Below are 14778 nucleotides of genomic sequence, written 5' to 3' on the forward strand. Positions count from 1 at the left end.
CCCTACCTACAGTATACTGCTGTTACTGTCTATTATCTATCCTTTACCCCTACCTACAGTATACTGCTGTTACTGTCTATTATCTGCTGTTACTGTCTATTATCTATCCTTTACCCCTACCTACAGTATACTGCTGTTACTGTCTATTATCTATCCTTTACCCCTACCTACAGTATACTGCTGTTACTGTCTATTATCTATCCTTTACCCCTACCTACAGTATACTGCTGTTACTGTCTATTATCTATCCTTTACCCCTACCTACAGTATACTGCTGCTACTGTCTATTATCTATCCTTTACCCCTACCTACAGTATACTGCTGCTACTGTCTATTATCTATCCTTTACCCCTACCTACAGTATACTGCTGTTACTGTCTATTATCTATCCTTTACCCCTACCTACAGTATACTGCTGTTACTGTCTATTATCTATCCTTTACCCCTACCTACAGTATACTGCTGTTACTGTCTATTATCTATCCTTTACCCCTACCTACAGTATACTGCTGTTACTGTCTATTATCTATCCTTTACCCCTACCTACAGTATACTGCTGTTACTGTCTATTATCTATCCTTTACCCCTACCTACAGTATACTGCTGTTACTGTCTATTATCTATCCTTTACCCCTACCTACAGTATACTGCTGTTACTGTCTATTATCTATCCTTTACCCCTACCTACAGTATACTGCTGTTACTGTCTATTATCTATCCTTTACCCCTACCTACAGTATACTGCTGTTACTGTCTATTATCTATCCTTTACCCCTACCTACAGTATACTGCTGTTACTGTCTATTATCTATCCTTTACCCCTACCTACAGTATACTGCTGTTACTGTCTATTATCTATCCTTTACCCCTACCTACAGTATACTGCTGTTACTGTCTGTTATCTATCCTTTACCCCTACCTACAGTATACTGCTGTTACTGTCTATTATCTATCCTTTACCCCTACCTACAGTATACTGCTGTTACTGTCTATTATCTATCCTTTACCCCTACCTACAGTATACTGCTGTTACTGTCTATTATCTATCCTTTACCCCTACCTACAGTATACTGCTGTTACTGTCTATTATCTATCCTTTACCCCTACCTACAGTATACTGCTGTTACTGTCTGTTATCTATCCTTTACCCCTACCTACAGTATACTGCTGTTACTGTCTATTATCTATCCTTTACCCCTACCTACAGTATACTGCTGTTACTGTCTATTATCTATCCTTTACCCCTACCTACAGTATACTGCTGTTACTGTCTATTATCTATCCTTTACCCCTACCTACAGTATACTGCTGCTACTGTCTATTATCTATCCTTTACCCCTACCTACAGTATACTGCTGTTACTGTCTATTATCTATCCTTTACCCCTACCTACAGTATACTGCTGTTACTGTCTATTATCTATCCTTTACCCCTACCTACAGTATACTGCTGTTACTGTCTATTATCTATCCTTTACCCCTACCTACAGTATACTGCTGTTACTGTTTACTATCTATCCTTTAAACCTACCTACAGTATACTGCTGTTACTGTCTATTATCTATCCTTTACCCCTACCTACAGTATACTGCTGTTACTGTCTATTATCTATCCTTTACCCCTACCTACAGTATACTGCTGTTACTGTCTATTATCTATCCTTTACCCCTACCTACAGTATACTGCTGTTACTGTCTATTATCTATCCTTTACCCCTACCTACAGTATACTGCTGTTACTGTCTATTATCTATCCTTTACCCCTACCTACAGTATACTGCTGTTACTGTCTATTATCTATCCTTTACCCCTACCTACAGTATACTGCTGTTACTGTCTATTATCTATCCTTTACCCCTACCTACAGTATACTGCTGTTACTGTCTATTATCTATCCTTTACCCCTACCTACAGTATACTGCTGTTACTGTCTATTATCTATCCTTTACCCCTACCTACAGTATACTGCTGTTACTGTCTATTATCTATCCTTTACCCCTACCTACAGTATACTGCTGTTACTGTCTATTATCTATCCTTTACCCCTACCTACAGTATACTGCTGTTACTGTCTGTTATCTATCCTTTACCCCTACCTATAGTATACTGCTGTTACTGTCTATTATCTATCCTTTACCCCTACCTACAGTATACTGCTGTTACTGTCTATTATCTATCCTTTACCCCTACCTACAGTATACTGCTGTTACTGTCTATTATCTATCCTTTACCCCTACCTACAGTATACTGCTGTTACTGTCTATTATCTATCCTTTACCCCTACCTACAGTATACTGCTGTTACTGTCTATTATCTATCCTTTACCCCTACCTACAGTATACTGCTGTTACTGTCTATTATCTATCCTTTACCCCTACCTACAGTATACTGCTGTTACTGTCTATTATCTATCCTTTACCCCTACCTACAGTATACTGCTGTTACTGTCTATTATCTATCCTTTACCCCTACCTACAGTATACTGCTGTTACTGTCTATTATCTATCCTTTACCCCTACCTACAGTATACTGCTGTTACTGTCTATTATCTATCCTTTACACCTACCTACTGTATACTGCTGTTACTATCTATTATCTATCCTTTAAACCTACCTACAGTATACTGCTGTTACTGTCTATTATCTATCCTTTACCCCTACCTATAGTATACTGCTGTTACTGTCTATTATCTATCCTTTACCCCTACCTACAGTATACTGCTGTTACTGTCTATTATCTATCCTTTACCCCTACCTACAGTATACTGCTGTTACTGTCTATTATCTATCCTTTACCCCTACCTACAGTATACTGCTGTTACTGTCTATTATCTATCCTTTACCCCTACCTACAGTATACTGCTGTTACTGTCTATTATCTATCATTTACCCCTACCTACAGTATACTGCTGTTACTGTCTATTATCTATCCTTTACCCCTACCTACAGTATACTGCTGTTACTGTCTATTATCTATCCTTTACCCCTACCTACAGTATACTGCTGTTACTGTCTGTTATCTATCCTTTACCCCTACCTACAGTATACTGCTGTTACTGTCTATTATCTATCCTTTACCCCTACCTACAGTATACTGCTGTTACTGTCTATTATCTATCCTTTACCCCTACCTACAGTATACTGCTGTTACTGTCTATTATCTATCCTTTACCCCTACCTACAGTATACTGCTGCTACTGTCTATTATCTATCCTTTACCCCTACCTACAGTATACTGCTGTTACTGTCTATTATCTATCCTTTACCCCTACCTACAGTATACTGCTGTTACTGTCTATTATCTATCCTTTACCCCTACCTACAGTATACTGCTGTTACTGTCTATTATCTATCCTTTACCCCTACCTACAGTATACTGCTGTTACTGTTTACTATCTATCCTTTAAACCTACCTACAGTATACTGCTGTTACTGTCTATTATCTATCCTTTACCCCTACCTACAGTATACTGCTGTTACTGTCTATTATCTATCCTTTACCCCTACCTACAGTATACTGCTGTTACTGTCTATTATCTATCCTTTACCCCTACCTACAGTATACTGCTGTTACTGTCTATTATCTATCCTTTACCCCTACCTACAGTATACTGCTGTTACTGTCTATTATCTATCCTTTACCCCTACCTACAGTATACTGCTGTTACTGTCTATTATCTATCATTTACCCCTACCTACAGTATACTGCTGTTACTGTCTATTATCTATCCTTTACCCCTACCTACAGTATACTGCTGTTACTGTCTATTATCTATCCTTTACCCCTACCTACAGTATACTGCTGTTACTGTCTATTATCTATCCTTTACCCCTACCTACAGTATACTGCTGTTACTGTCTATTATCTATCCTTTACCCCTACCTACAGTATACTGCTGTTACTGTCTGTTATCTATCCTTTACCCCTACCTATAGTATACTGCTGTTACTGTCTATTATCTATCCTTTACCCCTACCTACAGTATACTGCTGTTACTGTCTATTATCTATCCTTTACCCCTACCTACAGTATACTGCTGTTACTGTCTATTATCTATCCTTTACCCCTACCTACAGTATACTGCTGTTACTGTCTATTATCTATCCTTTACCCCTACCTACAGTATACTGCTGTTACTGTCTATTATCTATCCTTTACCCCTACCTACAGTATACTGCTGTTACTGTCTATTATCTATCCTTTACCCCTACCTACAGTATACTGCTGTTACTGTCTATTATCTATCCTTTACACCTACCTACTGTATACTGCTGTTACTATCTATTATCTATCCTTTAAACCTACCGACAGTATACTGCTGTTACTGTCTATTATCTATCCTTTACCCCTACCTATAGTATACTGCTGTTACTGTCTATTATCTATCCTTTACCCCTACCTACAGTATACTGCTGTTACTGTCTATTATCTATCCTTTACCCCTACCTACAGTATACTGCTGTTACTGTCTATTATCTATCCTTTACCCCTACCTACAGTATACTGCTGTTACTGTCTATTATCTATCCTTTACCCCTACCTACAGTATACTGCTGTTACTGTCTATTATCTATCCTTTACCCCTACCTACAGTATACTGCTGTTACTGTCTATTATCTATCCTTTACCCCTACCTACAGTATACTGCTGTTACTGTCTATTATCTATCCTTTACCCCTACCTACAGTATACTGCTGTTACTGTCTATTATCTGCTGTTACTGTCTATTATCTATCATTTACCCCTACCTACAGTATACTGCTGTTACTGTCTATTATCTATCCTTTACCCCTACCTACAGTATACTGCTGTTACTGTCTATTATCTATCCTTTACCCCTACCTACAGTATACTGCTGTTACTGTCTATTATCTATCCTTTACCCCTACCTACAGTATACTGCTGTTACTGTCTATTATCTATCCTTTACCCCTACCTACAGTATACTGCTGTTACTGTCTGTTATCTATCCTTTACCCCTACCTATAGTATACTGCTGTTACTGTCTATTATCTATCCTTTACCCCTACCTACAGTATACTGCTGTTACTGTCTATTATCTATCCTTTACCCCTACCTACAGTATACTGCTGTTACTGTCTATTATCTATCCTTTACCCCTACCTACAGTATACTGCTGTTACTGTCTATTATCTATCCTTTACCCCTACCTACAGTATACTGCTGTTACTGTCTATTATCTATCCTTTACCCCTACCTACAGTATACTGCTGTTACTGTTTACTATCTATCCTTTAAACCTACCTACAGTATACTGCTGTTACTGTCTATTATCTATCCTTTACCCCTACCTACAGTATACTGCTGTTACTGTCTATTATCTATCCTTTACCCCTACCTACAGTATACTGCTGTTACTGTCTATTATCTATCCTTTACCCCTACCTACAGTATACTGCTGTTACTGTCTATTATCTATCCTTTACCCCTACCTACAGTATACTGCTGTTACTGTCTATTATCTATCCTTTACCCCTACCTACAGTATACTGCTGTTACTGTCTATTATCTATCCTTTACCCCTACCTACAGTATACTGCTGTTACTGTCTATTATCTATCCTTTACCCCTACCTACAGTATACTGCTGTTACTGTCTATTATCTATCATTTACCCCTACCTACAGTATACTGCTGTTACTGTCTATTATCTATCCTTTACCCCTACCTACAGTATACTGCTGTTACTGTCTATTATCTATCCTTTACCCCTACCTACAGTATACTGCTGTTACTGTCTATTATCTATCCTTTACCCCTACCTACAGTATACTGCTGTTACTGTCTATTATCTATCCTTTACCCCTACCTACAGTATACTGCTGCTACTGTCTATTATCTATCCTTTACCCCTACCTACAGTATACTGCTGCTACTGTCTATTATCTATCCTTTACCCCTACCTACAGTATACTGCTGTTACTGTCTATTATCTATCCTTTACCCCTACCTACAGTATACTGCTGTTACTGTCTATTATCTATCCTTTACCCCTACCTACAGTATACTGCTGTTACTGTCTATTATCTATCCTTTACCCCTACCTACAGTATACTGCTGTTACTGTCTATTATCTATCCTTTACCCCTACCTACAGTATACTGCTGTTACTGTCTATTATCTATCCTTTACCCCTACCTACAGTATACTGCTGTTACTGTCTATTATCTATCCTTTACCCCTACCTACAGTATACTGCTGTTACTGTCTATTATCTATCCTTTACCCCTACCTACAGTATACTGCTGTTACTGTCTATTATCTATCCTTTACCCCTACCTACAGTATACTGCTGTTACTGTCTATTATCTATCCTTTACCCCTACCTACAGTATACTGCTGTTACTGTCTGTTATCTATCCTTTACCCCTACCTATAGTATACTGCTGTTACTGTCTATTATCTATCCTTTACCCCTACCTACAGTATACTGCTGTTACTGTCTATTATCTATCCTTTACCCCTACCTACAGTATACTGCTGTTACTGTCTATTATCTATCCTTTACCCCTACCTACAGTATACTGCTGTTACTGTCTATTATCTATCCTTTACCCCTACCTACAGTATACTGCTGTTACTGTCTATTATCTATCCTTTACCCCTACCTACAGTATACTGCTGTTACTGTCTATTATCTATCCTTTACCCCTACCTACAGTATACTGCTGTTACTGTCTATTATCTATCCTTTACCCCTACCTACAGTATACTGCTGTTACTGTCTATTATCTATCCTTTACCCCTACCTACAGTATACTGCTGTTACTGTCTATTATCTATCCTTTACCCCTACCTACAGTATACTGCTGTTACTGTCTATTATCTATCCTTTACACCTACCTACTGTATACTGCTGTTACTATCTATTATCTATCCTTTAAACCTACCTACAGTATACTGCTGTTACTGTCTATTATCTATCCTTTACCCCTACCTATAGTATACTGCTGTTACTGTCTATTATCTATCCTTTACCCCTACCTACAGTATACTGCTGTTACTGTCTATTATCTATCCTTTACCCCTACCTACAGTATACTGCTGTTACTGTCTATTATCTATCCTTTACCCCTACCTACAGTATACTGCTGTTACTGTCTATTATCTATCCTTTACCCCTACCTACAGTATACTGCTGTTACTGTCTATTATCTATCATTTACCCCTACCTACAGTATACTGCTGTTACTGTCTATTATCTATCCTTTACCCCTACCTACAGTATACTGCTGTTACTGTCTATTATCTATCCTTTACCCCTACCTACAGTATACTGCTGTTACTGTCTGTTATCTATCCTTTACCCCTACCTACAGTATACTGCTGTTACTGTCTATTATCTATCCTTTACCCCTACCTACAGTATACTGCTGTTACTGTCTATTATCTATCCTTTACCCCTACCTACAGTATACTGCTGTTACTGTCTATTATCTATCCTTTACCCCTACCTACAGTATACTGCTGCTACTGTCTATTATCTATCCTTTACCCCTACCTACAGTATACTGCTGTTACTGTCTATTATCTATCCTTTACCCCTACCTACAGTATACTGCTGTTACTGTCTATTATCTATCCTTTACCCCTACCTACAGTATACTGCTGTTACTGTCTATTATCTATCCTTTACCCCTACCTACAGTATACTGCTGTTACTGTTTACTATCTATCCTTTAAACCTACCTACAGTATACTGCTGTTACTGTCTATTATCTATCCTTTACCCCTACCTACAGTATACTGCTGTTACTGTCTATTATCTATCCTTTACCCCTACCTACAGTATACTGCTGTTACTGTCTATTATCTATCCTTTACCCCTACCTACAGTATACTGCTGTTACTGTCTATTATCTATCCTTTACCCCTACCTACAGTATACTGCTGTTACTGTCTATTATCTATCCTTTACCCCTACCTACAGTATACTGCTGTTACTGTCTATTATCTATCATTTACCCCTACCTACAGTATACTGCTGTTACTGTCTATTATCTATCCTTTACCCCTACCTACAGTATACTGCTGTTACTGTCTATTATCTATCCTTTACCCCTACCTACAGTATACTGCTGTTACTGTCTATTATCTATCCTTTACCCCTACCTACAGTATACTGCTGTTACTGTCTATTATCTATCCTTTACCCCTACCTACAGTATACTGCTGTTACTGTCTGTTATCTATCCTTTACCCCTACCTATAGTATACTGCTGTTACTGTCTATTATCTATCCTTTACCCCTACCTACAGTATACTGCTGTTACTGTCTATTATCTATCCTTTACCCCTACCTACAGTATACTGCTGTTACTGTCTATTATCTATCCTTTACCCCTACCTACAGTATACTGCTGTTACTGTCTATTATCTATCCTTTACCCCTACCTACAGTATACTGCTGTTACTGTCTATTATCTATCCTTTACCCCTACCTACAGTATACTGCTGTTACTGTCTATTATCTATCCTTTACCCCTACCTACAGTATACTGCTGTTACTGTCTATTATCTATCCTTTACACCTACCTACTGTATACTGCTGTTACTATCTATTATCTATCCTTTAAACCTACCGACAGTATACTGCTGTTACTGTCTATTATCTATCCTTTACCCCTACCTATAGTATACTGCTGTTACTGTCTATTATCTATCCTTTACCCCTACCTACAGTATACTGCTGTTACTGTCTATTATCTATCCTTTACCCCTACCTACAGTATACTGCTGTTACTGTCTATTATCTATCCTTTACCCCTACCTACAGTATACTGCTGTTACTGTCTATTATCTATCCTTTACCCCTACCTACAGTATACTGCTGTTACTGTCTATTATCTATCCTTTACCCCTACCTACAGTATACTGCTGTTACTGTCTATTATCTATCCTTTACCCCTACCTACAGTATACTGCTGTTACTGTCTATTATCTATCCTTTACCCCTACCTACAGTATACTGCTGTTACTGTCTATTATCTGCTGTTACTGTCTATTATCTATCATTTACCCCTACCTACAGTATACTGCTGTTACTGTCTATTATCTATCCTTTACCCCTACCTACAGTATACTGCTGTTACTGTCTATTATCTATCCTTTACCCCTACCTACAGTATACTGCTGTTACTGTCTATTATCTATCCTTTACCCCTACCTACAGTATACTGCTGTTACTGTCTATTATCTATCCTTTACCCCTACCTACAGTATACTGCTGTTACTGTCTGTTATCTATCCTTTACCCCTACCTATAGTATACTGCTGTTACTGTCTATTATCTATCCTTTACCCCTACCTACAGTATACTGCTGTTACTGTCTATTATCTATCCTTTACCCCTACCTACAGTATACTGCTGTTACTGTCTATTATCTATCCTTTACCCCTACCTACAGTATACTGCTGTTACTGTCTATTATCTATCCTTTACCCCTACCTACAGTATACTGCTGTTACTGTCTATTATCTATCCTTTACCCCTACCTACAGTATACTGCTGTTACTGTTTACTATCTATCCTTTAAACCTACCTACAGTATACTGCTGTTACTGTCTATTATCTATCCTTTACCCCTACCTACAGTATACTGCTGTTACTGTCTATTATCTATCCTTTACCCCTACCTACAGTATACTGCTGTTACTGTCTATTATCTATCCTTTACCCCTACCTACAGTATACTGCTGTTACTGTCTATTATCTATCCTTTACCCCTACCTACAGTATACTGCTGTTACTGTCTATTATCTATCCTTTACCCCTACCTACAGTATACTGCTGTTACTGTCTATTATCTATCCTTTACCCCTACCTACAGTATACTGCTGTTACTGTCTATTATCTATCCTTTACCCCTACCTACAGTATACTGCTGTTACTGTCTATTATCTATCCTTTACCCCTACCTACAGTATACTGCTGTTACTGTCTATTATCTATCCTTTACCCCTACCTACAGTATACTGCTGTTACTGTCTATTATCTATCCTTTACCCCTACCTACAGTATACTGCTGTTACTGTCTATTATCTATCCTTTACCCCTACCTACAGTATACTGCTGTTACTGTCTATTATCTATCCTTTACCCCTACCTACAGTATACTGCTGCTACTGTCTATTATCTATCCTTTACCCCTACCTACAGTATACTGCTGCTACTGTCTATTATCTATCCTTTACCCCTACCTACAGTATACTGCTGTTACTGTCTATTATCTATCCTTTACCCCTACCTACAGTATACTGCTGTTACTGTCTATTATCTATCCTTTACCCCTACCTACAGTATACTGCTGTTACTGTCTATTATCTATCCTTTACCCCTACCTACAGTATACTGCTGTTACTGTCTATTATCTATCCTTTACCCCTACCTACAGTATACTGCTGTTACTGTCTATTATCTATCCTTTACCCCTACCTACAGTATACTGCTGTTACTGTCTATTATCTATCCTTTACCCCTACCTACAGTATACTGCTGTTACTGTCTATTATCTATCCTTTACCCCTACCTACAGTATACTGCTGTTACTGTCTATTATCTATCCTTTACCCCTACCTACAGTATACTGCTGTTACTGTCTATTATCTATCCTTTACCCCTACCTACAGTATACTGCTGTTACTGTCTATTATCTATCCTTTACCCCTACCTACAGTATACTGCTGTTACTGTCTATTATCTATCCTTTACCCCTACCTACAGTATACTGCTGTTACTGTCTGTTATCTATCCTTTACCCCTACCTACAGTATACTGCTGTTACTGTCTATTATCTATCCTTTACCCCTACCTACAGTATACTGCTGTTACTGTCTATTATCTATCCTTTACCCCTACCTACAGTATACTGCTGTTACTGTCTATTATCTATCCTTTACCCCTACCTACAGTATACTGCTGTTACTGTCTATTATCTATCCTTTACCCCTACCTACAGTATACTGCTGTTACTGTCTGTTATCTATCCTTTACCCCTACCTACAGTATACTGCTGTTACTGTCTATTATCTATCCTTTACCCCTACCTACAGTATACTGCTGTTACTGTCTATTATCTATCCTTTACCCCTACCTACAGTATACTGCTGTTACTGTCTATTATCTATCCTTTACCCCTACCTACAGTATACTGCTGCTACTGTCTATTATCTATCCTTTACCCCTACCTACAGTATACTGCTGTTACTGTCTATTATCTATCCTTTACCCCTACCTACAGTATACTGCTGTTACTGTCTATTATCTATCCTTTACCCCTACCTACAGTATACTGCTGTTACTGTCTATTATCTATCCTTTACCCCTACCTACAGTATACTGCTGTTACTGTTTACTATCTATCCTTTAAACCTACCTACAGTATACTGCTGTTACTGTCTATTATCTATCCTTTACCCCTACCTACAGTATACTGCTGTTACTGTCTATTATCTATCCTTTACCCCTACCTACAGTATACTGCTGTTACTGTCTATTATCTATCCTTTACCCCTACCTACAGTATACTGCTGTTACTGTCTATTATCTATCCTTTACCCCTACCTACAGTATACTGCTGTTACTGTCTATTATCTATCCTTTACCCCTACCTACAGTATACTGCTGTTACTGTCTATTATCTATCCTTTACCCCTACCTACAGTATACTGCTGTTACTGTCTATTATCTATCCTTTACCCCTACCTACAGTATACTGCTGTTACTGTCTATTATCTATCCTTTACCCCTACCTACAGTATACTGCTGTTACTGTCTATTATCTATCCTTTACCCCTACCTACAGTATACTGCTGTTACTGTCTATTATCTATCCTTTACCCCTACCTACAGTATACTGCTGTTACTGTCTGTTATCTATCCTTTACCCCTACCTATAGTATACTGCTGTTACTGTCTATTATCTATCCTTTACCCCTACCTACAGTATACTGCTGTTACTGTCTATTATCTATCCTTTACCCCTACCTACAGTATACTGCTGTTACTGTCTATTATCTATCCTTTACCCCTACCTACAGTATACTGCTGTTACTGTCTATTATCTATCCTTTACCCCTACCTACAGTATACTGCTGTTACTGTCTATTATCTATCCTTTACCCCTACCTACAGTATACTGCTGTTACTGTCTATTATCTATCCTTTACCCCTACCTACAGTATACTGCTGTTACTGTCTATTATCTATCCTTTACCCCTACCTACAGTATACTGCTGTTACTGTCTATTATCTATCCTTTACCCCTACCTACAGTATACTGCTGTTACTGTCTATTATCTATCCTTTACACCTACCTACTGTATACTGCTGTTACTATCTATTATCTATCCTTTAAACCTACCTACAGTATACTGCTGTTACTGTCTATTATCTATCCTTTACCCCTACCTATAGTATACTGCTGTTACTGTCTATTATCTATCCTTTACCCCTACCTACAGTATACTGCTGTTACTGTCTATTATCTATCCTTTACCCCTACCTACAGTATACTGCTGTTACTGTCTATTATCTATCCTTTACCCCTACCTACAGTATACTGCTGTTACTGTCTATTATCTATCCTTTACCCCTACCTACAGTATACTGCTGTTACTGTCTATTATCTATCATTTACCCCTACCTACAGTATACTGCTGTTACTGTCTATTATCTATCCTTTACCCCTACCTACAGTATACTGCTGTTACTGTCTATTATCTATCCTTTACCCCTACCTACAGTATACTGCTGTTACTGTCTATTATCTATCCTTTACCCCTACCTACAGTATACTGCTGTTACTGTCTGTTATCTATCCTTTACCCCTACCTACAGTATACTGCTGTTACTGTCTATTATCTATCCTTTACCCCTACCTACAGTATACTGCTGTTACTGTCTATTATCTATCCTTTACCCCTACCTACAGTATACTGCTGTTACTGTCTATTATCTATCCTTTACCCCTACCTACAGTATACTGCTGTTACTGTCTATTATCTATCCTTTACCCCTACCTACAGTATACTGCTGTTACTGTCTATTATCTATCCTTTACCCCTACCTACAGTATACTGCTGTTACTGTCTATTATCTATCCTTTACCCCTACCTACAGTATACTGCTGTTACTGTCTATTATCTATCCTTTACCCCTACCTACAGTATACTGCTGTTACTGTCTATTATCTATCCTTTACCCCTACCTACAGTATACTGCTGTTACTGTCTATTATCTATCCTTTACCCCTACCTACAGTATACTGCTGTTACTGTCTATTATCTATCCTTTACCCCTACCTACAGTATACTGCTGTTACTGTCTATTATCTATCCTTTACCCCTACCTACAGTATACTGCTGTTACTGTCTATTATCTATCCTTTACCCCTACCTACAGTATACTGCTGTTACTGTCTATTATCTATCCTTTACCCCTACCTACAGTATACTGCTGTTACTGTCTATTATCTATCCTTTACCCCTACCTACAGTATACTGCTGTTACTGTCTATTATCTATCCTTTACCCCTACCTACAGTATACTGTTGTTACTGTCTATTATCTATCATTTACCCCTACCTACAGTATACTGCTGTTACTGTCTATTATCTATCCTTTACCCCTACCTACAGTATACTGCTGTTACTGTCTGTTATCTATCCTTTACCCCTACCTACAGTATACTGCTGTTACTGTCTATTATCTATCCTTTACCCCTACCTACAGTATACTGCTGTTACTGTCTATTATCTATCCTTTACCCCTACCTACAGTATACTGCTGTTACTGTCTATTATCTATCCTTTACCCCTACCTACAGTATACTGCTGTTACTGTCTATTATCTATCCTTTACCCCTACCTACAGTATACTGCTGTTACTGTCTATTATCTATCCTTTACCCCTACCTACAGTATACTGCTGTTACTGTTTACTATCTATCCTTTAAACCTACCTACAGTATACTGCTGTTACTGTCTATTATCTATCCTTTACCCCTACCTACAGTATACTGCTGTTACTGTCTATTATCTATCCTTTACCCCTACCTACAGTATACTGCTGTTACTGTCTATTATCTATCCTTTACCCCTACCTACAGTATACTGCTGTTACTGTCTATTATCTATCCTTTACCCCTACCTACAGTATACTGCTGTTACTGTCTATTATCTATCCTTTACCCCTACCTACAGTATACTGCTGTTACTGTCTATTATCTATCCTTTACCCCTACCTACAGTATACTGCTGTTACTGTCTATTATCTATCATTTACCCCTACCTACAGTATACTGCTGTTACTGTCTATTATCTATCATTTACCCCTACCTACAGTATACTGCTGTTACTGTCTATTATCTATCCTTTACCCCTACCTACAGTATACTGCTGTTACTGTCTATTATCTATCCTTTACCCCTACCTACAGTATACTGCTGTTACTGTCTATTATCTATCCTTTACCCCTACCTACAGTATACTGCTGTTACTGTCTGTTATCTATCCTTTACCCCTACCTATAGTATACTGCTGTTACTGTCTATTATCTATCCTTTACCCCTACCTACAGTATACTGCTGTTACTGTCTATTATCTATCCTTTACCCCTACCTACAGTATACTGCTGTTACTGTCTATTATCTATCCTTTACTCCTACCTACAGTATACTGCTGTTACTGTCTATTATCTATCCTTTACCCCTACCTACAGTATACTGCTGTTACTGTCTATTATCTATCCTTTACCCCTACC

Source organism: Salvelinus alpinus, chromosome 20, assembly GCF_045679555.1.
Source record: "Salvelinus alpinus chromosome 20, SLU_Salpinus.1, whole genome shotgun sequence".
Classification (NCBI taxonomy): Eukaryota; Metazoa; Chordata; class Actinopteri; order Salmoniformes; family Salmonidae; genus Salvelinus; species Salvelinus alpinus.